Here is a 23,843-nt window from a genome sequence, read left to right as displayed (position 1 = left end):
AAGATGTCATTTTGGGAGCTATATTGTCTAGTAGTACAGGTGAAGAATTGGATTATTGGTGATACTAATAGTAGGCTATACAATGTTTCTGAGTCTTACCATGCCATTTGACTGGGAGCATGTGAGTTATGTCAGGTTATGCAGATACAGGGGATGGTGGGGAATACAGCAGACTTTTCATATTATCAACTTATCCCTGGAGTATGATAAAAAATGGAAGAAAAAAAGTGACTCTAGTCTGCCTTGGTATTAAAAATGAAATCATTCATTCAATGCCATTCTGTGACACATATTTTAAAAACAGGAGATTTTTGATTTTCCTGTTTGGAACAAACTTAAAGTTTCTGAATAGTGTTCGGCTCCAAAAATTGGAATGAGTCAGGATATTGTAATGTCTTTTATTACCAGCTTGCCTAAGAAAAAAATGTTCTTTCAGTAAATGCTCTCTCCTTTTTCTATCCCTGAACTCTTTCTTTGTTACTCAGATTTCATAAAATTAAATACTTTTATCACTAGATGCTTTGTTTGTCCTTGTAACATCCACCACACTTTTTTTTTTGGTGTTGCATGAGTGAAGAAAATTTTCAAGTGGGACCACCTGTTCTTGGCTGGCCAAGACCACCTGTTCTTGAACCTTCTATGGCTTGTTGTTTATTTAATTTTTACTTATTTACAAAAGTAGTAAAATGCTATAAAAGTTAAGAAGAAATTTGCTGGAATGTTAGTGTGACCCTAGAAAAAATATTCTTCATTTTTAATTTAGTCTGTGTATTCCCCCTCTTTTTCTCTCTAGAGACTTTAAATATAATGCTCCTTTAAGAAAAAACAAACAAACAAACAACAGATTTTTAGTTTTTAGTCTGTTATTGTTCTGAAGGAAAAGATTTATTTCATGTGATAGGTAAGTAGTGCACATTGTTTACACTGTAGTTCCACTTCTCCACTGGATACACAACTCATTTGAGTCATGTAATTATGTAAGAAATAACACAGTGCATGGTGTTCCCTTGTAAGATATTTATGAACACTTGCCCTCTTAATCATGAAACCAAAGGCTAAGTGCTTTCTGTACTAGAGAATTTCGTGTAATGTCCTTACAGTATTTGTTTAAGATGATAGGAAGGAGGAACCCCTTTTTGCATCACAAAGGAGTCAGTTGTCTTTCCTTTTTGTATAATAATATATGATCTAGTCTGGTTCCAAAGAAAGATTTATTTTCTACTGTGTGAATGCATTTTGTTATGATTCCCAACATAATTGTCTCCATCAGGTTTTTAAATGAAATTATTGATGCAATGTCTTTACAGAAGAGGTGGTAGAACCTATTAGGGTTCTCTGTTAATCGTCTGGAATCATACTCACATGACATTACCTTATCATATACTGACTAACACTATAGAGGCAGCTGAACTTTGCCACAAAGTACAAGATATTTATTTCATGAGCTACCAGATCGAAGACTCTTAGTTGCCCTATGATCAGGAACTTCAGGCATCACTTATAAGAGCATCATTTATAAAATCCTTGAGAAGGAAGCTCGTTTCATTATAACTACTTATTTATTTTCATTTCTTCTCCAGTGGCAATGCAAAGGCATTATGGATAAATGTTCTTTAAAAATGCTACTTTCTGCTGCACTTTTGTTGCTTTTGTAGCATCACAGCTGTGACTTGCACTTTCTCTATAGAAATAAAGATGCAACAGCTGATAACTTTAATTTATCAAGTGAGACAGAACTGGTTAGAAGAGATGATAGGAAGGATGCTCTGGGAAGATAAAGGTTTCCTCTGATCAAGCAGTTGAGAAAAAAATCAGTTCTATATGGCTTCTAAATTACATAAGAATTTCCTTTCTTTAAAAATAAAAATCTGGCTTCCTTGTTCGTTATAGAACTGCAAGTCAGTAAGGCGTAAGGTTTATTTTTGTACGCTAATTTTGATTACAATTAACTAGGTCAATATACCAGTCAATATTTGTACGTTAACATACTGTTCTACAGATGTCTTTCCTACCTCTTACTGTTCTGGTCCGAATTCAAAGTGGCAGTTAACCAGAAGTAAAGACATATTCAAGACTAAACACTTAATTTAAAAAGACCCTTTTTTTTTTTTTTTTTTCTCCTCCTTTTAGGTACTTTGATAGCAATCTTGTGACATTTTCTGTGATAAAAGATAATGCAGGTCCAATCCAATCTGATGCAGACCTAACATGGTAGATCGCCCTACTGCTGAGTAACAAAATTGTGCTTTTGCTAGCCGTCCTAAAGGAGAAAAATGCAATAAGCTTTTAAAACTCTTGTTCTTCACTGGGAAGGAAAACAAAATAAGAAGGCAAGGAGGAAGATGTCTTAACATGAACATGAATAATCACAGACACCCAGTTGTCAGCTCAAACTACTAATGCTAAAACTCTCCTGTGTTAGTAGAAAGCATAACTGCCTTGCTGTGAAACTTGAGACAATTTGTCAAAGATGGTCTTTTGCTGCCTTGGTATATTTCAATTAGTTACCAACTAATGTTTTAAAGCGCTTTTGTCAGTCTTAAATTAGGCTTGCATATGAGAAAAGCAATTTGAGATATTAAAACAAATATCTAACATGAGACTTCTGATGGAAGCATCTTGGTTATTTTGTTTTTTGTTTAGTATAGCTGGTAACACTTCAAAACCTGATAGCAACTTTAAATGAGTCAAAATACAAAGAAGCAATAGACTTCCACATGATTAGGGAGACTGCTGTGTATATGTGAAGAAAATATATTAAAATGTATTATGCTTTGATTAATCCACATAAACTTCAAGTACAATCCTAATTATACAATACTGTGCCTCATCTGAAAAATCAATTACTTTTAAACTGATCTATGTGAAGCAGTGAGTAATGTTATCAACCTCTACTTTGAAGACAAGCCAACAGAGAGGAAAATGATTACAGATCACATCTTTTTGCAGAAGCTTATTTGCCTTGAACATATTTCCGGTTGTCAAATGCTAACCTTTCTTAGAATGTCACTGATGTAGTTGAATATAAAGTTGTCTTCCTCGAAAGTCTGGTTTCTATTACAGTCTAACAGCAACCATTTGGTCAATGGTAGAAAAGTAAAATGATCTTGAAAGAGATCATACGAGATCTACTGAATTGAAATATTTTATGTATATATATTTATATTATTTTTTAATGCAGTTTATTTTTAGCTTATGACATGCAATTGTCACTTTTTGCAAGCGTTTTTTTTCTTTTTGTTGAAAGTGCTGGCTTCTTTAAACACAATTACAGTTGTAGGTTTGCTAATCCTGTGAGTCAATCTACGCTAAACAAGAAGCTTATATGAAACCATTGGCAGCTTCAGCGAAAATTAAAAAGCATGCTTTACTGTAGAGATTGTCAAGAGTGGAAATAATATTTGTCCAGTCGGACAGCTTGCTTTTGTAGTCGCTAAATGAAAGTTGAGATTCTGTCTCTTCCTTGAAAGCTTCTATGTCAAGAAGGTAATTTGGACTGTTTGTGGTTTGACAGGGATTATTAAAATCAGATGAAGTGGAGGGAAGGAAGTGTGAGAAAGCAAAATTGACAGTGACACTCTCTATTATTTGCAGCTTGGATCATGATGACTATGTTGATACGATAGATTCTAAATGTTAGGTTCACTGTTTGGATATGTTAAGCAGCAAATACAGTTAAATGCAGTTATAGATGATTTTTCTGACTTAACACAAAGCCATTCAGCACTTGTTTTCTTTGGGGAATTTTGGGGCAGGGAGGGGTGGCAGATGCACGTAGCAGAAAAAGAGACTAGAGGGGCAAATGGAAAGAAAAAGGGGGTGGTACCAGAGAGAAATTAATTTTTTCCTTTGTGATTTAGGCAACAAGACACTATCCTTCCTTTGAGTTCATACTGTTTGCTGATATACTTCAGAGGGGAGAAAACTGAGGACTAAGAATTGATAGAACACGTCATAAGATTTATTTTCTGGTCCCTGGAATTTTGGTAGGAATTTTCTTATCATTTGTAGTTTTGCATAAAGCAAGCTCAAGTCTTAAAGACTGCTGTTTCATATCAATTTTTCATGACTTGCATCATGCATGTTATTTTTAAATAGCGATCTTTTCTGCCACTTCAAGATAAATAATTTAAAAACTTAAATTATTGCAATATTCATATAGTTGAATTTTTAATTGCTGAAGATACATTAGCTGCACACTGTATGCATCTTTTAGTGTCTAGTGAATATACAATGTATTATTTAATTTTAATCCTTTGTTTTATCTCTAGGTTGTATAGGTAAACTTTCAATTTTTGAGCAGGCAAATCAGTGCAAAAATAAAACATCTGATAGTCAAATTTCAAGGTTGCTCTCATTTCTATGTGGTTTACTTTCTGTTTTCCAGTGTGAGAACTTTGTGAAAAATTCAGTTTTGGGCCAGTATTCAGTGTAGAGTCTTACCGATTTAATAGGAAATTAGAGAACTGAAGGGAAAACAGGTGACACATAAAAGCCTTTGCTGTTATTTAGCACAACCATAGCTTCATATCTTTCAAACAGCTTCGTGGCTAAAAATGCAATGTTTGAACAGTTAAACCATGCCAGTATAGAAAGGCCCGTCTCTCATCTTCACCTATCTTCACAGTGTAGTGAAGCATATTAGCATTCAGAGTGATTCATCTCCCAGAACAAAAGGGGTTAGAGAGCAGAGTGACTGAGGGAAAGGAGGTTACAGAGATTTGTTTGCAGACTTTCAGAATAAAGACTGCCATGAGATCAGAGGGTGCTGTGGAACACCGAGTGGGGACGCTGGTAAAGGAGGTGCTCCTATAAAGAAGCACACAGAGCTTGTAACTGAGAGAAGGGTGCAAAACCCTGGTGTAGGCTAGAGGAGAGAACGTGAGTCAGAAACAACCACCCTGACACCCACCCTGAAATAGAGGAAGATTGAAAATATGTGCATAGGGCAATCTTAGAGGGAGGTAGAAGACACAGCAGTGAGCTACTCCTGTACAAGACATGCAGTTGCAGAAGCCTGTACTTGAACTATCAAAAAGTTAGGTTAGCGTTATAGTTTTCTTTTTTGATGGGCATACTAACTACCCGCCTTAGATACACTCTCATTTCTGATTGATGCTAGGCATAGTGAAAGACAGTCCTTCAGATGAAGACCTCAAAACCCAAACAGGACAAAGGAAAGGGAGAGGAGGAAAAGACTGTTCCTGTTTTAATCAAATCTAAAGAATAGGAATACATAATTAACCTAACTCCTGTACTATATGTGAAGTATGTAGCTGAACTAGGAATTGAACTATGCTCACTAGAGAATAACACTTGCAGCTGAATATTTGTGTGCATATATTCATGATTTAGGGAACTAGAGATTTCTGTGTAGGTAGTATAGAAGGCCAATGAATCAGGCAAGTTTCACGCTTCACTATTTTGACATTGATAAACAATACATGTAGTTCTTAATTGTTATCAATCATTATCACACAAGATTAAAACAGTCCTTAAGAGGTTTATCCTAAATTGACTGTCAGTTTACAATACCACAGAGCTGATACAGCATAGCTACCATTGATAGCTTACACAAATTACAGAATACCCAATTAGAAGATCAAAATTCAGGCTCCAGGTTTTGTAGAAGTACTACTCCTAGTTAGTTAGAACTGGGGGGAAAGCTGCCCTTCCTAAATGTACAGCTTTAGCATGTTACTCAGCCAAATGCTCATGGTTTGGAATATGTCGCGATTCTGTTGGACTCCATCTCCGTCTCCTGTTCTCTGGTATTCCTCAGAGGGGCAGTTAATTGGATAAAGCTACATTTTCCAATGTCTGTCTGTGGAATTATTTTGATGGCCCATGAGCAAGAAATAACAAACTCAAAACTTAGCATTTCAGTAATTAACGGTGTTTCAACTACAAAAGGTGAGATGCTTGCTCAGAGATTGAGAGCATAGTAGACAAAAGCAGATGCCACTGGCATAAAGTGCATTAATTTGTTTGCTTGGTTCCGGAGTGAATTTCAGATTCATCACAGAATCCCAGAATGGTTTGGGTTGGAAGGGACCTTACAGTGCACCTAGTTCCAACCCCTCCCAAGGGGGGACACCTCCCACCAGACCAGGTTGGATAAGGCCCCCCTCCAGCCTGGCCTTGAACACCTCAGGGATAGAGGACCCACAGCTTCTCTGGGCTGCCTGTTCCAGTGCCTTACCACCCTCAGAGCAGAGAAGTTCTTCCTAATATCTAATCTAAATCTCCCCTTTCTCAGTTTAAAGCTCTTACCCCTTGTCCTATCCCTAAAACCCCTGACAAAGAGTCCCTCCCCAGCTTTCCCGTAACCCCCTTTAGACACTGGAAAGCCTCTATAATGTCTCCCTGGAGCCTTCTCTTCTCCCCAGTTCCCCAGTTCCCTCAGCCTCTACTTAATAGAATCAGAATGTTTTGAGTTGGACGGGATCTGTAAAGATCATCTACGAGATTCCTTGTTGCTTGTTCATGTTAGTCTATAATAGCTGTACTGAGTTTTATTCTTAATGCAAACAACACAAATGCACCTCACAATTTATGCAATGTGTTATTTTTTCTTCAAGTCTAATACATGTGTTTATGTTTTGGCATAATTTAACGTTTCATTTCCTACTGGAGTGTGCAGTTCATTTGTCAGCTGAGATGCCTTTCCTTGTAGTTTCCATTTTTAGTGCAGGACTTTCAGTTGTGGGGAAAGGAGTCTGCTTAATTTTTTACAAAAGGAAATCACAATGTAGTGCTAGTATTTATGAAATAAAGGTCAGCAAAGACTTTGGTGAGTCTCTACAGTGGCCATGCTGAGCAGAATCTAGCACACAGAGTGATTAGAAACACTTTTTCTTGATTTCTAAGGGCTACTCTTTGTTTCTGTCAGCATTTTGCATGATGGAGTGATTTGATAGTCTGTGCTGGCTTTTGTTTCCAGAAACACCAGCACTAGAAACTAATACTTTATTACTATTTCATATGACATATTTGACTGAAGTCACATGTTCAACTCTTGCCTCCTTCTGATAACAGCTGTTAAAAACTTGCTGAAATAGAATTGGACAAAAAGTAACATAAGCAGATGTCCTGGTTTCAGTTAGAACAGAATTTTCTTCCTAGTAGCTGGTAGAATGCTGTATTTTGGCTTAGGATGAGAAGAGTGCTGATAACACCCCGATGCTTTAATTGTTGCAGAGCAGTGCTTATACTAAGCCAAGGACATCTCAGCCTTTTGCTCTGTCCTGCCAACGGGCAGGCTGGGGGTGCAGCAAGAGCTGGGAGGGGACAGACCCAGGACAGGTGACCCAAACTAGCCAAAGGGGTATTCCATACCATCTGACGTCATGCTAAACAATATATAGGGGTGGCTAGCCGGGGGAGGGGGCCGGACTGCTCGGGGTTAGGCTGGGCATCGGTCAGCGAGTGGTGAGCAATTGCATTGTGCATCACTTGTTTGTACACATTATTAGTAGTAGTACCATTATCACCATTGTATTATTATTGTTATTATTATTATTTTCCTGTCTTATTAAACTGTCTTTATCTCAACTCACGGGCTTCACTTTCCATTTCTCTCCCCCATCCCAGAGAGGGAGGGGGAGGGTGAGCGAATGGCTGCGTGGTGTTTAGCTGCCGGCCGGGTTAAACCACGACAGCAGATAATTTTTTTGAAAGTAAAGGCATTATATAAAACAAGCATTTTCAGTACTTTTAAAACTTGTTGGTAGGCTGTCAAAAATAAAATAAATTTCCACATTTCATAAGTCAAGTAAATGAAATTGAGCAAAAATGACGTGACAAACATCAGCATTTTGTGGTTTTCTCTCCTAGATATCATTGTACCATCATAATTATTTTTATACCAGGGATGATCTGCCACTTATTTATGTAGCAGGGACTTCCATCTGTGTCATAAGGACATTGAGAAAAGACAGAGACCTACAGATTGCTTTGACCTGAGATTTAAAACGTAGAGAAACTCTAAAAATGAATTATTTGAAAAATGTGATTCGTGTGTTGTCTCATTAAATTATATTCATCTGCATTTCAAGGAACTGCTTGTAAATCAGTATAAATAGCATCCAGATTATCTAATTGCATCTTATTGACACGTTATACAAGACAGAATGGCATATATTTTATGGTACCTGTTCCGTTAACCAGTATAAGAATATAAGCATAGTGACAAACCTTAACATTCAGAAGGGATCATGAGTAGAAGCCTGAAACTAGGGGTGGTGTAAGTTAAATCTGAGAAATAAATCTTTAAAAGTACTGTCAAAATAAACAGCATACTTGCATACTTTTAAAGTAAGATAACAATGAATATCTTGTAATAAGAAATACTATTGATTCAAATGAGAGTAGAGTTTATTGTCACTGTTAACTTCCAGAGAGGGGAAGCCCTTTGGCCTTTAACACAGAGAAATCCTGAGTTTCCTTGTTTTCCTTGCTTACACCAATAGTGCAGGTTCTTATGACATTTCATGGCTTGGTTTGGGAAGGAGTCGAATATTTTCTTTACAAATACTTCCTGTTTGTCAAATATTTTATTTCATCTTGATTGCAGTTACAAAGTGAATTTTATGTAAGCCTAACAAGAAGAATAGTACAACCTGTGCTTAATTCATCTTTGGAGCTGGGAGGTTAAATAGACAAGGAGCTTGGGTTTCTAAATAAGGTAGGCATTATTAGTTTGTTAAGAACTGTCTTTTCTACTTCTGTGTATCTTTAGCTAAACTTTTCCATCCTTGTTCATGTCCTTGAGAGTATTCAGTTTTAGAAACAGACTTGGTACCGTGTTTTCCAAAACTGAATAAGGCTACTGAGTAACTGGGTTTGAATAGCTTTCAAACTGGTCTGTGGTCCAGGAAAGCATGAAATGGAATGTGGAATCTTAACTGTCTTCACTCTTTAAATAGAGGATTCTGTTATATCTGACTGAATAAAAGAATACTTTTTTTTTTTTTTTTTTGAAAAATCTTGAGCTTCAGAATTGATCTCTGGGTCATACAGCAGCTATTCCAAATTACAAATGCTAGCTTAATGTTTTGGAGGTAACAAACATCAAGCCTTTTTGAACCATTTACCAACACTGTTTGTGACCACCTCCTCTTTCGTAGGTACTATTTAATATAGAATAGTTGTATTCCTTCAACCTTTGTTGTGCTACTTAGCAAAGTCTGGTGACTTACTTTACTTACTATACATGTGTTCTCAAAAAGAAGTAGACTAATAAGAAAGAAGTTTGCTCGCTTAAGCTTGTAAATATTTTTTTTTTTTTTAATTACACAACAATGTCTGTAAAAAAGCACAGTAGTTTCTTGAACAGAATTTACTGGTTTGTTAAAAACTCCCCCGACACAGTATTTAGATTAGAACACAAACATAACACAGATAACTTTATGAAATCATTCAAAAAAGCTATCTGTGCTGCAAATTTTTTTTCAGATCTTTAAACACTTCAAGAAATGCTTTGTACTGTGTATGTGTAAGAAAGTATTTATGAACTATTTGTTTGCTTTGTTTAATAACATTTATAAAAACTATGTAAAAGTTATTTTATAGTTTTTCCACTTTTTCTTTATTCTTATGTCTTCCCTATTATTGTACATCTGTTTTACAATGAATGCACTTTGAGTAGTCAGAACTCCAGCACAGAAACATCTGACAGCAATTTCTTATGATGATAATTCCCATACTTTTTATCTTTCATGCCGTGGCCACCATAGATTGTTGTCCTACTTATCTGTACTTGGCTAATGCGCAAGTCTAAGCAATAGTGTTTTGTGGTACATAAGAATAAAATGCTGTACATGAAAACTGAGCTTTTGGGGATTAGCTTCCCTGTTTAGCTTGCTATATTTAATGCAGTTGCAGCTGGAAATGAGGAACGCAGCCAGTGACAAACATGATGTAATTTAAAAGACTCCATAACCCCTGGGAATGCCAGCAACTAGTATATATGGATACCTCTGTTAGTATGGCAACATCTCCAGTGCACACACATTCTGCAGCGGAGCAGGGGAATCAAGGCTGCTGGAGGCAGCTGAGGGAGCCGCCATGCCCCGGCAGCCCTCGCGAGGGAGGCTGATGAGGCGTGCACAGAGCCAGCAGCGATGTGCCTATTACATCAGGCATCGCCACCATTTTGCAGCCACTCGCCAAGGCAGCCATCCCCTGATGGTAAAAAAGGAGGCCCTAAGAGCGCCGCGACCAGGACAGGCTTGCAATTAGCACAAGCAGGTTGCACAGGGAGGATCCTCTCCTCCCTTTCCCACCTTCCTTTCTCTTCCTCTCCTCTCCTTTGGGAACTCTGCCTCTTAAAATTTACCATGATGGGCACTTGTCGCAGTGCCCTGGTGGAGGCAGCAACGCAAACAGAGCCCACGAGAGGAAAGGAGCTGGACGCTCGTCTCTGCTCAAAGCAGAAGGAGGTGTCTGCCCCCAACACCCACGGTGTCGCTGGGTAATAGATTCGAGGCTGCTGGGCAGAAAAGGGATGAGGGTCTGGAGAGTAGTCGGAACCCAGGCCCTGAGAAGCACATCGAGGTTGAAAGAAGTAGCAAGCATAGGGAGCAGGGCTGGCTGGGGTACTGCGTCCAAACCAGGGCCACAAAAAAAGGGTGTACATGTACATGTAGAGTCTGAGTAACTGGGGACTCCTTGCTGGGAGGCACCAAGGCTACCGCTTGCTGTCCAGATAACCTCGAGAGAGAGGTGTGCTGTCTTCCTGGAGCATGTGTCAGAGACGTTAGGAAGGCGCTGCAGCAGTTCATTAAACTGGAAGACTTATTGTCATTCAGGCTGGGTCCCAGGATGCTGCGATGAGGAAAGTGAGTAACATTAAAAAGGGCTTTGCATCCCTGGGAAGGATGTTGAAGGGATCAGGGGTGCAGGTAGTGTTCTCCTCTGTCTTCCCAATGGGTAACTGGGACCCAGAAAGAAGGAGGAGAACGGCTCAGGTAAATGACTGGCTGAGGGGGTGGTGTCTAGACCAGGGCTTAGGGTATTTTGATCTTGGGCAGGCATTTACTTTTATAAGTGCCTGTATACCACTGTGCACAGCATGGGAAATAAACAGGATGAGCTGGAGATCTGTATACGGTCGCAGGGCCACGATCTCATTGTGATTACAAAGATGTGGTAGGACAGCTCACATGACTGGAAGGGCTATGTTTTCTTTAGGAAAGACAGGCTGGGGAAGCAAGGGGTAGGAATTGTCCTTTATGTGAAAGAGCAATTAGAGCTCTTCTCCCCCAGCTCCAATTTGGGGAGGGTGGAGAACGAGTGGAGAGCTTGTGGGTGAGAATTAACAGGCTGGGTGATATGGGTGACACTGTTTTGGCAGCATCCTACAGCTCACCTGATCAGGAGGAGGAAGCTGATGAGGCCTTCTACAAGCAGCTGGAAGTAGCTTCACAATCCCTGATGCTGATTCTCGTGGGGGACTTTAATCATCCAGACATTGGCTGGGTAACTAACTCAGCCAGGCACACACAGTCCACACGGTTCCTACAATGCATTGCAGATAATTTTCTGAGGCAGGTAGTGGAGGAGCCGATGAGGTAGGGGGTGCTTCTGGACCTTGTTCTTACCAACAGGAATGGACTTGTTAGGGATGTGAAGGATGGGGGCAGTTTGGGATGCAGCAATCATGAGGTTCAAGATGGAATCTTGGAGGTAGAAGTAAGGCAAAACATCAGGATTGCTACGCTGGACTTTTGCAGAGCCAACTTTGACCTCTTCTGGGACCTACTTGTGGGTATCTCATGATCTAGGTTGCTAGAAGGTATGGGTGCTTGTGAGAGCTGGGCAACATTTAAACAACACTTTTTCCAAGCTCAGGGTCAGTGCATCCCTAAGAGTAGGAAGTTGGGGAAGGGGGGCAGGAGACCTGCATGGATGAGCAAGACCAACCTCAAGAGCAAGACCATACTTGACCAACCTCGTAGCCTTCTATGATGGCATCACCAGATGGGTACATGGGGAAAGAACAGTGGATGTCATCTACTGGGTCCAGTCTTATTCAACATCTTCATTGACAACCTTGATGAGGGAATAATGTCCACCCTCACCAAGTACACTGATGATACAAAGCTGGGAGGAGTGGCTGACATGCCAGAAGGTTGTGCTGCCATTCAGTGAGACCTGGACAGGCTGGAGGGCTGTGGAGTAAGAAAGCAAATGAGGTTTAACAAGAGCAAGTGTAGAGTCCTGCACCTGGGAAGGAACAAACAGATGTATCAGTACAGGCTGGGGGACGACCTACTGGAGAGGAGCTCTGAGGAGAAGGACCTGGGGATTCTGGTGGACGACAGGTTGACCATGAGCCAGCAGTGTGCCCTCGTGGCCAAGAGGGCCCATGGGATCCTGGCGTGCATTAAAAGAGTGTGGCCAGCAGGTCAAAAGAGGTGATCCTGCCCCTCTTCTGTGCCCTGGTCAGGCCTCACCTGGAGTACTGTGCCCAGTTCTGGGCTCCCCGCTACAAAAAAAAGACAGGGAGCTCCTGGAAAGAGTCCAGCGGAGGGCAACAAAGATGATACGGAGCCTGGAGCATCTTCCCTGTGAGGAAAGGCTGAGAGACCTGGGTCTGGTCAGCCTGGAGAAAAGAAGACCGAGAGGGGATCTCATAAATGTTTATAAAATGGCCAACCTCTCTTCAGTGGTCTGTGGGGATAGGGCAATGGTCACAAAATGGATCACAGGCAGTTCCGCACCAACATGCGGAAGATCTTCTTCACGATGAGTGACGGAGCACTGGGACAGGCTGCCCAGGGAGGTTGTGGAGTCTCCTTCTCTGGAGACATTCAAGGCCCATCTGGACGCCTCCCTGGACAACCTGCTCTAAGGAACTTGCTTTGGCAGGGGGGCTGGACCCGATGATCTTTCGAGGTCCCTTCCAACCCCTTCAATTCTGTGATTTGGTTATGAAGAGAGAAAGCAACAACATTTTTTATAAAATATTTTTCTAGAAAAATTATAAATATTTATAAAATGTTTATTTTCAAAGCTTATATGATTTATTATATGGAATTTATTTTGTTTATAAAAGTGCTCTATTCCTTATGAAATACAGGAATTCCTCTTTGAAACTTGGCATATTTCTCTATACTTATTTAGCACTAGAGATTTGAAGAATGTGTAAGAGCCCAAGCAGAAACAAAAGAACAAAGTGTTTTGCAAAGTAAATGCAAAAGTGCTTTGTGTGATGTAGTTAATCACTCTGGTCAAAAGTTACTGCTAAAAATTAAGTTCTTCAATGATACTGTATTAAAATTTTGAAATAAAATACTGTGAATAAAACAGCAGAGAGAACTGTTATGTTTTTAAATTAAAAAAAAATAATAATAAATTAGTATAGCCTTAAGTAAAGAACTTCTCTGAGTACTTCACTTTGATCTTTAAAAAAAGAAAAAAAAAGGAAAAGAAAATGCCGGTAGCCAAATACTATTTCCTGAGAGAACAGAAAGTTGGATATTGAAAATAACTTGATGTGCTAAGTAGTAAATGAAACATTCACAATATAATCAGTAGTGCATTCACTATCATTGAATGTGACAAAATACAAACTTTTAGGTACAATTTTCAGTAAGTTCTAAGAAATATTAACTAAAAGCGGTAAACGTAAAAGCAACAGGATAAATCACAAAGATATACAACTTCTATTTTCCCCTCCTTTTCCCTCCTCCTTTTTCATCCCTTTCCTTTTCCTTCTTTCCTTTCTCTCTTTGTTCCTTTCCATCTTGCCTACTGATTAATTACAAAGATCTTGGAAAACTTATTTTGAAAAATACATCTAAGCTGAAGTATAAACAGTGTATTTAATTACCATTTTGAAAATTAAAGAAATACTGCTCTGTTTTGGTAACAAACTATTCATGAGCTAAACTAACAAACAGTGCAATCTAACTCTTCTGTTATTCTTAAGAACTTAACCTGCATGGCAAGTCATTTGGCAAGCTTTAGAAATGTAGCGTGATTGTTTCATTTTAAGCACATGGAAAATGAGTAGCAACTTTTGTCATAGAACTACAAGTTTTGATTCTGATAATTTATCCAAGCTTGCATGAGATTTTCTGTAAGGAAGAATATGTTGTCCTTAATCAGACGACCCTTTCTATTTTATTTTATTTTGTGTGTGTGTGTGTGTTATTGTTTGTCATCCAGCATCAGTGATGACTAATGTTCTTGACTCAACAACATTTTTATTAAGCAAACCAGCTTTAATTTTTGATCATCTGCTGAAAGTGGCAGAATTTTTGTGGGAGAGACTTGGGGGGCAATACTTTGTGAACAGTGTTTTTAAAGGCAGTATCTCTTCCCTCTCATACTATATCCATTCGTATTAAGGCCATTGCGCACCTGGCAGTGTTTCATTTGTTCTCAGTTATCGGAAGCAGTGAAACTGTTCTCAACTATGTCATAGCTATGACAGTTTCATGTTTTATGCAGTTTTGGTACTTTGTTTTCTCATTATTTTCAAGAATAATCTGCACATATCTTCATACAGTTTTCTTGACTTTTGTTGTTGTTACTTTTTTCCTCCTTTCTCTCCATCTGTTTCTGAATAACTTCTCCTGAAACATGCAATCTGCAAAGTAACTTCTGAGACCTTGATCAGAAACACAGATGGAGAAGAAGGTGACATAATTTTTTCCTGGGCAACCATCTCAAAGTGGCCCTGCCTGAGCAGGGAAATTGGACCAGATGACATCCACAGGTCCTTTCCAACCTCAAACATTCGGTGATTCTATCATTCAATGGAGGATCACCTTTCTGGCTAGTATATAGTGTGACAATACACTTAGATTCTTATTCTGAGTGACGTTTCAAAACTACCTGACACTACTCTGGATTTAATAATACTCTGTGTCCTGAAATCCTGCCTTGGGATTTCGCTCTGGTATGGTCCACATCCTTTCTGTCACCTGACCATTCGGAATCCAATAGCCGACATTTTCCAGAGGGATTTGATGGCAGGAAATATCTTTCATGATTGTTTTGAAGCACTGTCTTGACCGTGCTGAGGTCTCCCCAGCTCCACTGGTCATCCATGTTGCTTTGGAGTACAGTTTGTTAACACAGAACTTACAGCTCAGGTTACTCGTGCATCCAAACAAGTCAGAGGACTGGAGATGGCCTCTCATTGTTTCCCTTGGTACTAAAAAGAGAGTGGTCAGTCAAGCTCTTCTGGATGTTGCAGAATTTGGATAGACATCAGTGCTGAAAACCATTTCTAACATACTTTGTGTAAATGGTGCCAGAGTGGCTCAGAATCTCCATCAGGTTGCGTTTTCTGCTTCTGTTGGGGTATTTCCTGTTTAAAACTCCAGAAGTGATTTAACTGCCAAAAAACAAACAAACAAACAAAAAATGTCCTATACTCAATTCAGTTGTTCAATTCCTATGTTCAATTCCTGCAGTTGGACAGCAGCGAGCCTTTTAGACCTGTGTCCTCATTTTTTTGGTAAGGTAGATTCCAGGTGCTTTATCTATAAGTCCCTGCAGTCCCTGGCTAGTAGGTACTTTTAACGTAAGCATAAGCCACAATTTCTTATTCCCACCTCCATCCCATTACTTTTTGCAAAAAGTGTCTGGAGACTTTCTTACTTCCCCTGCTTCCTGAAATCTCCATCTAGCACAAATCAAAACCACTACTATATACGCAGAAGGTGTTAGCTGTAGTCACTGAATGCCAGAATCACTTTGTGTCATATTATGCTCCTTCTAGGAGGACTGATGCTTTTCATACATCTTTGTGAAGTAGCTACCTTGTCCTTTTCTTGGCATTTAAGGACATAGGGTCATCACTTTCCACATGTTCCTGCATCACAGTACAACTGCATCTTTCCTGAGGAATGCTTAATACTGTAATGTTTTGCCTCTTGTATTTGGTTACAAGTTCTGAGTAAGTTCAGCAGAGTCACTTACAGTGATTTTCTTTTGTATTTGTTTAATTATTCCTGAAATTCCCGAAACTCAGAGAAACTTAATTTTCTCTGAGGCTTTTCTACACCTTTGCAAAACTTGGCTGAGATTGGTGAGAGGGTGAGCCTGGGACAATAGTGAGAGAGACAGGTACACAGACATAATGGTTGCATAAACTCAATTTTCTTTGGAAACTAGACTGAAAAGCAGGAACAACAACAACAAAAAAAAAAGGTTGAAGAAGCAGGATAGGATGAGAATGTACTGATGTATTAAATAGAGAAGAGTTTAGTACATTAAAAAAAAAAAAAAAGGAGCAGGAAATAGACTTTTTTCCCCTGCATTCCACGTATATGTGTGTTAAGAATGAAGAAGATATGGACAGTGAGGAGGAAGATGTTATAAGTCAGATATCATTGTTGTCATTCATGCTACAGTGAAAAGCCCTTTTCTGAAAGAAAAGTGAAACAGGTGTATTTATGATTATTTAGTTTGTCTTTGTCCACTGTCCTCTTACAGTTTGTACATAACAAAATATTGTCAGCTGAAAGTATTTTGTGTCTCTCCTGGGCTTCGTTGTGACTTTGGTGACTTACTTGAAGTAAGAGCAGCAGGTTTCTTATGAATTCAAAGATGGGAATTGCATCTTTAAGATGAATCTGATTAAATTTATTGGCTGCTCTGAAGGTTTGGATGAGAAAGTGACTAAGAAGCTTGGTGTTTCCATTGCATAATCCTAAATATTGAGCATTGGGGAAAGCAAGTAGATGCATTTTGTTCAAAAATGACTTTATCTTGTAAGCTTGAAATGCCTAACATTTGAGATCATGTGTGTTGCAGTATACATACTCCAGTGTATAGAAGATAAAAGAAAGTAGAGTGTCATTACTTTATTTATCTGTTTATTTATTTTTAAGGGAAGGAGAAGCTTAATGGCTTTATGAAGCTGAAAATCATAGATGAATAGGAAGCAGTTGTGAATTAATTACCCTTACTGATATGAATTACTTACTGAATGATTCAGCATTAAGCAGCATGGCATGAAACCTTTGCATGTCATATCAGAGAAAATTAATTCGAAGTTTTGATTTAAGAAATGAAAGAAGGAAAAAAAAAAGAAACAACAAGGACATTTAATGGACACCTCGTGTCCTGTTGTCAGTAAAACCTTTTGTATGATTATGTGTAGAATTTATTAAGAAGCTTTGATAATAGATTTTGGGAAAAAAAAAAAAAAAATCCATGATATCTTTACTACTAAGCAAGCCCCTAAGGTCATCTCTATAAACTTGAACCCTAAGAGACATCTCTATGGAGTGTTCCTGCATTTCATTTTTATAAAATTGGCATTTTTCAAACTCTTTTAAATTGAGAAGTAATGGAAGAAAATAGAATGTCCAGGAGTGAAGGGACTGAATTGCATCCTACTTTTCAAAAGCTGTGGTCACAGACTTTTTTTGTAGTCCTTTTAAAATATAATAGTTTCATTGGAAGGCTATTCCCTGTTAACATTCTAACAATTCTGTATCTGATCTACTGAACTGTAAGACCTCAAAGGTCTTGAAATTTCTCTCCTTTAAATACCATTGTTCTCAAAGAGTATTGCGCCGGGATGAAGGACTTTCCGATAAACAAGAGGAGAAAAGGCTTCTGGGGTAAGCATAGAAATATCTAGTATGTATTTGCAAGGTTTTTAATTGAAATGGTATATGTTAGGTTCTTTACCAGAGTGTTAAAAGATTAGTTCCGTAGGTACATTTCTTTTAAAACATTAATGACAAGCAAGATTGGAAGGCTATAGCAGGTCTATTTGAGAGTATAGTTCTGAGGGGTTTGGAGGTTTATGAAGTATTACCTCTTCTTTCTTTCTTCGTACATGACAGAAAGTGAGGAAGCTCACATATCATCCCTAAATAGTATCTCCTGTTGCCATAGGTGAAAAGACAATTCTGCAATAGATGCACCATTAGTCTCACATACAGGAGATTTCTTACCTTTTTGTCCTTCAGGAAAAAGAAACAAACAAAAAAACCTGCAATGCCATGCAGTGTTTCTGGTAAACTATTGGTCTCAGATATTTTCTCATACTATTATGCAAAATTTAGTCAGTACTTATGATCCTGAGCAATAGCTGTGGAAAATAAATGAAATACCATGAAGTTATTTTTTGAAGTTATTCTTGTTCTTGGCAAATACCATCAATTAAAAAAAAAAAAAAAAAAGAGAGAGATATGAAAACATATATGCAAGGTATTTGTACCTAGATTTCTAAGAATCCCTTGTCTATGCATTACTTTAGTACTTTAGTAAAGTGATTACTTTAGTCTACTGATCAGTAATTATTTTTGTAATAGAAAATAATTTTTGAAACACTCATCATTCATAAAGTACATGCATTTGACAATGAGATTGATTGATCCAGTTTTAATCACAGTGGCAGGAGGATTTTATGCTGCATTTCTGTGCATATGGCAATAGCAGAAAAGCAGATTATTGAATTTTTGGGGAAAGACCTTAAACCATTTCTGAAGAAGAAAACATTACACCAAGTTTATTCTTTTATTTTTATTACATATAATAGAACTACAGTCATGAAAATGAATTACATGAGGAGAGGCATCTTGCAGCCTTCTTTATCTTTGCCAGTGGATAGCTTGTTGGTAGACGTTGAATCTTCGATATTGTACACAGTGGGGTACCCAGCTGGGAGATGCTATGACACTATTTCACTGAAGAGCTGCTCAGAAGATGGCCGTTTCTTCTTTTCTGAAGGTTATGAAATCAAGTTATGCTTTATCACTTTTTTTTTTTTTTTTCTGACATAACTCCTCTGGAGTTTTTTTGCAACTCCAGATGGCATGTTCCTCTTTTGAATCCACTGCCTTTGACCATTGGTGTTTGATTAAGTTTATGTAAATGAGGATTATCTCTGTGTCTTTGAGCATCTCTTACCACTCCTGAGTAGAAAGAAACCTAAGAAAGCAGTGCTGATTCCTTTGCTTTGTATTCTCAGCAAATCTCTGTGAGAAGCCCAAAGAATGCAGGTGAGGTGGTAAGGAGAACTCATAGATCTTAGTTTTAAATTCTTGCACATACAGAATTCTAGAAAACAGCACAAAGCTTCATAGGTTGAAGAACCCACAAATAACAGCATACCGCATTTGTCAGAAATGCACATTAACTGATTCTTAGAATAGGAAGATTTCTACAAGGGCTACATATCTGGTCTGTTTTCAAGGCTTCAGGCGGTAATGATCATTTTATGGTTGGTGTAACTGCATTAGACTGGAGAACTGCAATCTAATATTACTGCTTTAGATACAAGCCAAAGTGAGGACTGTGTTTCTTCAGTTCCACTGAGCAGAATATATCTTATTCCCACTTTTGGGGAATTTGCTGTCTTTTATAAGGGCAGAGTTGTAGGAAGAATGTGCCCAATGTAGTTGCAAATTTAATTATAGATACTGAGAATATTTCTTTGAAAAATGCAAGGGAAAATGTGTTATACGTATGGTGAGTAATAACTAAAGAATATAAAATTAACATTTAAATATAAAATGTCTTCAGGGGGAACATTATAAAATGTTTTTACTAAAACTTGTGTCAAAGTTATTCGTGGCATTCCAAATATTATTTAAATACTACCCTCATGAAGACTATTTTTGGTATGCATTGAATATATATGTTTTTTTTCCTGGAAATAGATGGTATTATTTTTGTAAAAGCTGTGTATGTTTCAAGAAAGCCTGGAAAATGGGTGAGTATGATGGGCAATTGGAAAATTTAAATAGGGATCTTCTGTACCTGACCATTAACAGAACCAAAAAAGCATTGGTATACATGGGTATACCATGGGTATAAAGCTTTTACTGTATCAGAGTAGAGCTCTAGAAATTATGATTTTTGAATGTGTTTCTTGTGTAAGCCCTATGTGGTTTCCAAAAAACTTTAAATATTCAGAGATGTGGAGTCCGGAACAGTAGGAATTTCACAATGAATATTATCTCAAGCCACTGCCATCCCTATCTCTGCCTGCTGTGTGATTGCAGATGACATCTTATGTGTAGTAAAGCATCTGGGAACAGTTGTGCAACTAAATACAGATAAGGGAAATCATTGTTAAGATGATGCTTTGGAATATAAGCTCAGTGATGAAAAATCTTGTCAATTCTCTCATCCCCTCTAGTTTCACAGAGATGTTGGAGCAATAAAAAGATATCAACTGTAAGATAAGCAGTATTAAAAAAAAAAAAAAAAAAGATTTGGCTAGCTCTGTATGTATACAGTGCTGCACTTTGAAATGTCCGCGTTTACAAATCACTGGTACATTGACGTCCTCTTTTTAAAGTAATGTTAACAGTAATAACTTTATTTTATTTTCCTGGATATGTGGATAAAATCACATAACATGAAAGTAAGCTTTCAAATATCTAGATTGTCTGTAACAGTCCAGAAAGTTTGATTACCATGGTCCTTAGGTTGCATTTAGACAAATAATTTTGTGCTGAAGTGCAGGGTGTTATATTTAAAAAAAAAAATGTTGCTAAATGGGTATGTTTATAGTAGTAGTTTCTAAATATTTATATGTTAATGGACATTAACTGAATGAAATTCATGACAGGTCTTGATTTCTTGTTTAACTCTTGACTGACTTTTTAAAGACCAAATGGCAGAGTTGTAGAATAATTAGATTCAGCTTACACAAATCTTGGTTTAAAAATCGCTGATTTTAATAAAGCAATAGCAGCCTACTAGTTGTGTTTTTTGTTGTTGTTGCTTTTTGTTTGTTTGATTTTATTTATTTTTTTTTCACCGAAGGGTTTTGTCTATACATGTGTGCTGGTTGTGGTAAATAACCAAAATTATGATACAATCAAAATATTTTTCCATAGTAACCCACAAAGGTAAATTATCATAACCAAATTTAAGACTTTTTTTTTCTTATCCTTCCACTATTAAACACAAACTTGGTATTTAATTCTCTATCTTTGTCAAACTACTCATGTTAAAATTATTTGAAATTCATTTAACTACAGTTGTTAATTTTCAGTCTGCTTAAATAAATGTGTTAAATATTGTGTTGTGTTCTGGCCTTACCAGCATATCAACACAGGGACTTAAGACCTTTTATCACAGTACGCATCATTTACTTGGTGTGACGGCCCACAAATAGTTGGCTCCATTACATATCTGCCAATGTTTAAGTAGTAGGCTAAGGTTTACATTATTTCATACACACTAGTGTGTGTAGAGAAGCCTACCTCTGGATTTTATTGAAACCTTGATGGTTAGTTTTGTTTTCTCTCTGAAGACCCACTGTTCAATTGGCTCAGCTGGATGCTCAAAGGCAATGGACCAGTCTCTCTTCGGATCTTTATTTTGTGAAATGGTGTAGTTCCTAAAACTTCTTAGTTTAAGAAGAGGTTGCATAGATGTATTCAAGGTTTCTTGTGAAAACACAAGAAGGTTTGAAGTTTACTTGAAGGATTAACGGAGTGTGACCAAACACCATGTCTGCCTTTACAAATAGTGCTTCAGTTCTGCTCTGATTTTCTTTAATACATAGGTACTATTTTTATATTTTTCTCAAAAGGGCCTAAAGGACCCAGCTAATTAATTTTCCATTACACTAGACAATTGATTCAGAGGAGATCCCAGGCCAACAGAACTTTAAATTTGTATTTAGATATTTTATTTTTTTTTTACCCTGCAGGTCATGTGTAACTATAACAAAAAATTTGCCTGACCCTCTTGATGTTTGATTCTGTCCAGTGATATCTGAAACCCACTGAAATCAAAACAAGAATCTTAACTGCCTGAAGTGCTGTAAACTAAGGAGTAACAGTACTGAATATTTATCAATAAATAGTTCTGTCAACACTTACAAAATTGCTAGAAATGTTGGAAAGGATTTCTGTGCTGTTAAAGTGACTTATTTAGTAATGTTTTACCGAGTGTAATGAAAGACTAATGATTTATATTTAAAAAGAATGGGATTTATTCTGGGACTGGGAGATCTATAGCTGCATATCTATTTTACAGTATGTTAGACTATAAATCTATAGTTAGATATTGTGATTTAGGCATGTATACAGGTATACTGAACATGTATATACATTTAGCGAAAATGCCTGTACAAAAATCTACTTAAGTTTTAGGTCCATGTGCTTTTGACAAACTATTTGTCTGAGAACAAATGTTTATTACAGTAAATATAATCACTACAAACTACAAATTAATCCTAGAAATTCCTTCAAATTTCCATGTATTTCTGTAATAGAAGGGTTTTCACAACAATAATGTTTATTGAGTTGTTCTGTCAGAATGAGAAAATACCTGATTTGAACTAATTATCATTTTATTTAGGACTTCTATGAAAAGATTGCTTCCTTTTCATTCACACTGAAATAAAAAACTCACACAAAGCAATGAAAAATGCTCCTGAAGTGGTTAAAAAAAAAAAAAAAAAGTGGCTAACACTGCATGAATTGGAAATATATATATATATATGTGTCTGTCACATCAACCTGAATCTTCCATAATGTTTTTTTCAAATGCATTGTTCCTGGTAAAAATCAACTCTTAATGTTCAGTTTGTTAGAGGTGTCGCATTGTTACAGTGAAGTTAAATCATGTTGGTACTAAAAATAAAAATATTTAAATATTAAATTTTAAATTAGAGGTGGGTTAAAATAAGAGACCTGAAAGCTGTTTCTTGTTGAGCTACACTGTACGTAGGTTACCTTTCCTGAGTAGCCACCAAAAGAGAGTGACAGTTACCTCATTTAAATGGTGATTGGTGACCCTCTAATATATTTTGAAAAAGAAGTGTAGCTCTTACAGTTGAGCTGCATTTGAATCCAGTTCTGTAAGATTGATTGCTTTGCAACACATAATATTTCCCTGTAATAGTTAATACAAAACCTATAGAATGATCCTATTTATGCAGCATAAGAGCTATTATTAAGTTAATTACATTTGCAGAAGCAGTGCATTATTATAAGACTAAAATGCTTTGAAATAATTTGGAATATGAAAGACATTTTTTCCCCCGTAACTTTACAAATAATAAAAATGTGAAGACACGGGTTCTTCTCTTAACAAAAATCACTTTTCCACCATCTCATGAGGGCTTTGCCATACTGGCTGTCAGGGAGCAGCCACAAATTCCCCAAGAGAGGAGGACGGAAAGGGATAACCCAGTGGTGGAGCAGGTGGCGGTCTCCTTCAGCTGGGCCCACCAGGGCACTCAAGGAACAGTGGAGTCCCTGCTCAATCTGAATCATTTCATGTCTTGAGGTACTTAGGCACTCCTTCTGCAACGTTTTTACTTTGCTTTTTGCTTCTTCTTGTGATAGTCTTGTATTACAGAAATATTTAGATTTTTGTATGGAGTTGCTGTTGACCATGTAAAACAGTATTTGGAAATTGGTTAATCAAATGCTTCTTTTTTCACCATAAACCAAGACTGAGAAAAATAATTACCTTGTTTTGACAAGCGAACTGGGAAAGTATGACATAGAAGCCTTACAGAAATGCATATGTGAAAACTAAGCTGTCGTGTTTACAAGGTGATTTTTTTCATATGATGAATTTTTTAAACAGTAAGTGGTCTGTAAACTGTGCTGGTATTTTTCTGTGAAACACAAGCTTATTTTGGCTGCCATGAAAGGAAAAAAAATAAGGAACAAATATTAAATTTTGATTGCACAGCTATTTTATGAAAACTTTGAATCATTCAAACGCATGTTTTTTTTCATTATATGTATCTATTATACAGTACATTTTACACCGATCTTTGACTGTTCTGGAAGAGTAATTCAATAAAAGATGGGTTTCATTTATAGGTGTTGAATAGAGTTAGTGTCACATTCTGTATAAACTCTGAAGTAATTCTTAAGAGAAAA

General features: G+C 37.3%; 1 protein-coding gene across 10 annotated transcripts in view; it reads left to right on the top strand.

The window, feature by feature from the left end:
• Nucleotides 1-23,843, top strand: part of KIAA0825 (KIAA0825 ortholog) — a 252,026-nt gene that overhangs the window by 11,764 nt on the left and 216,419 nt on the right. For 2 of the 10 annotated variants that reach the window (XM_068667714.1, XM_068667711.1), the window contains one exon: nucleotides 3,861-3,986. The exons of the other annotated variants lie outside the window; for them this stretch is intronic. The gene's annotated coding sequence lies outside the window, so the exon portion shown is untranslated. The remainder of the gene's footprint in view (nucleotides 1-3,860; nucleotides 3,987-23,843) is intronic. 10 annotated transcript variants of the gene reach the window in all.

Source organism: Anas acuta, chromosome Z, assembly GCF_963932015.1.
Source record: "Anas acuta chromosome Z, bAnaAcu1.1, whole genome shotgun sequence".
Lineage (NCBI taxonomy): Eukaryota > Metazoa > Chordata > Aves > Anseriformes > Anatidae > Anas > Anas acuta.
This window is presented reverse-complemented; position numbering and strand designations above follow the sequence as displayed.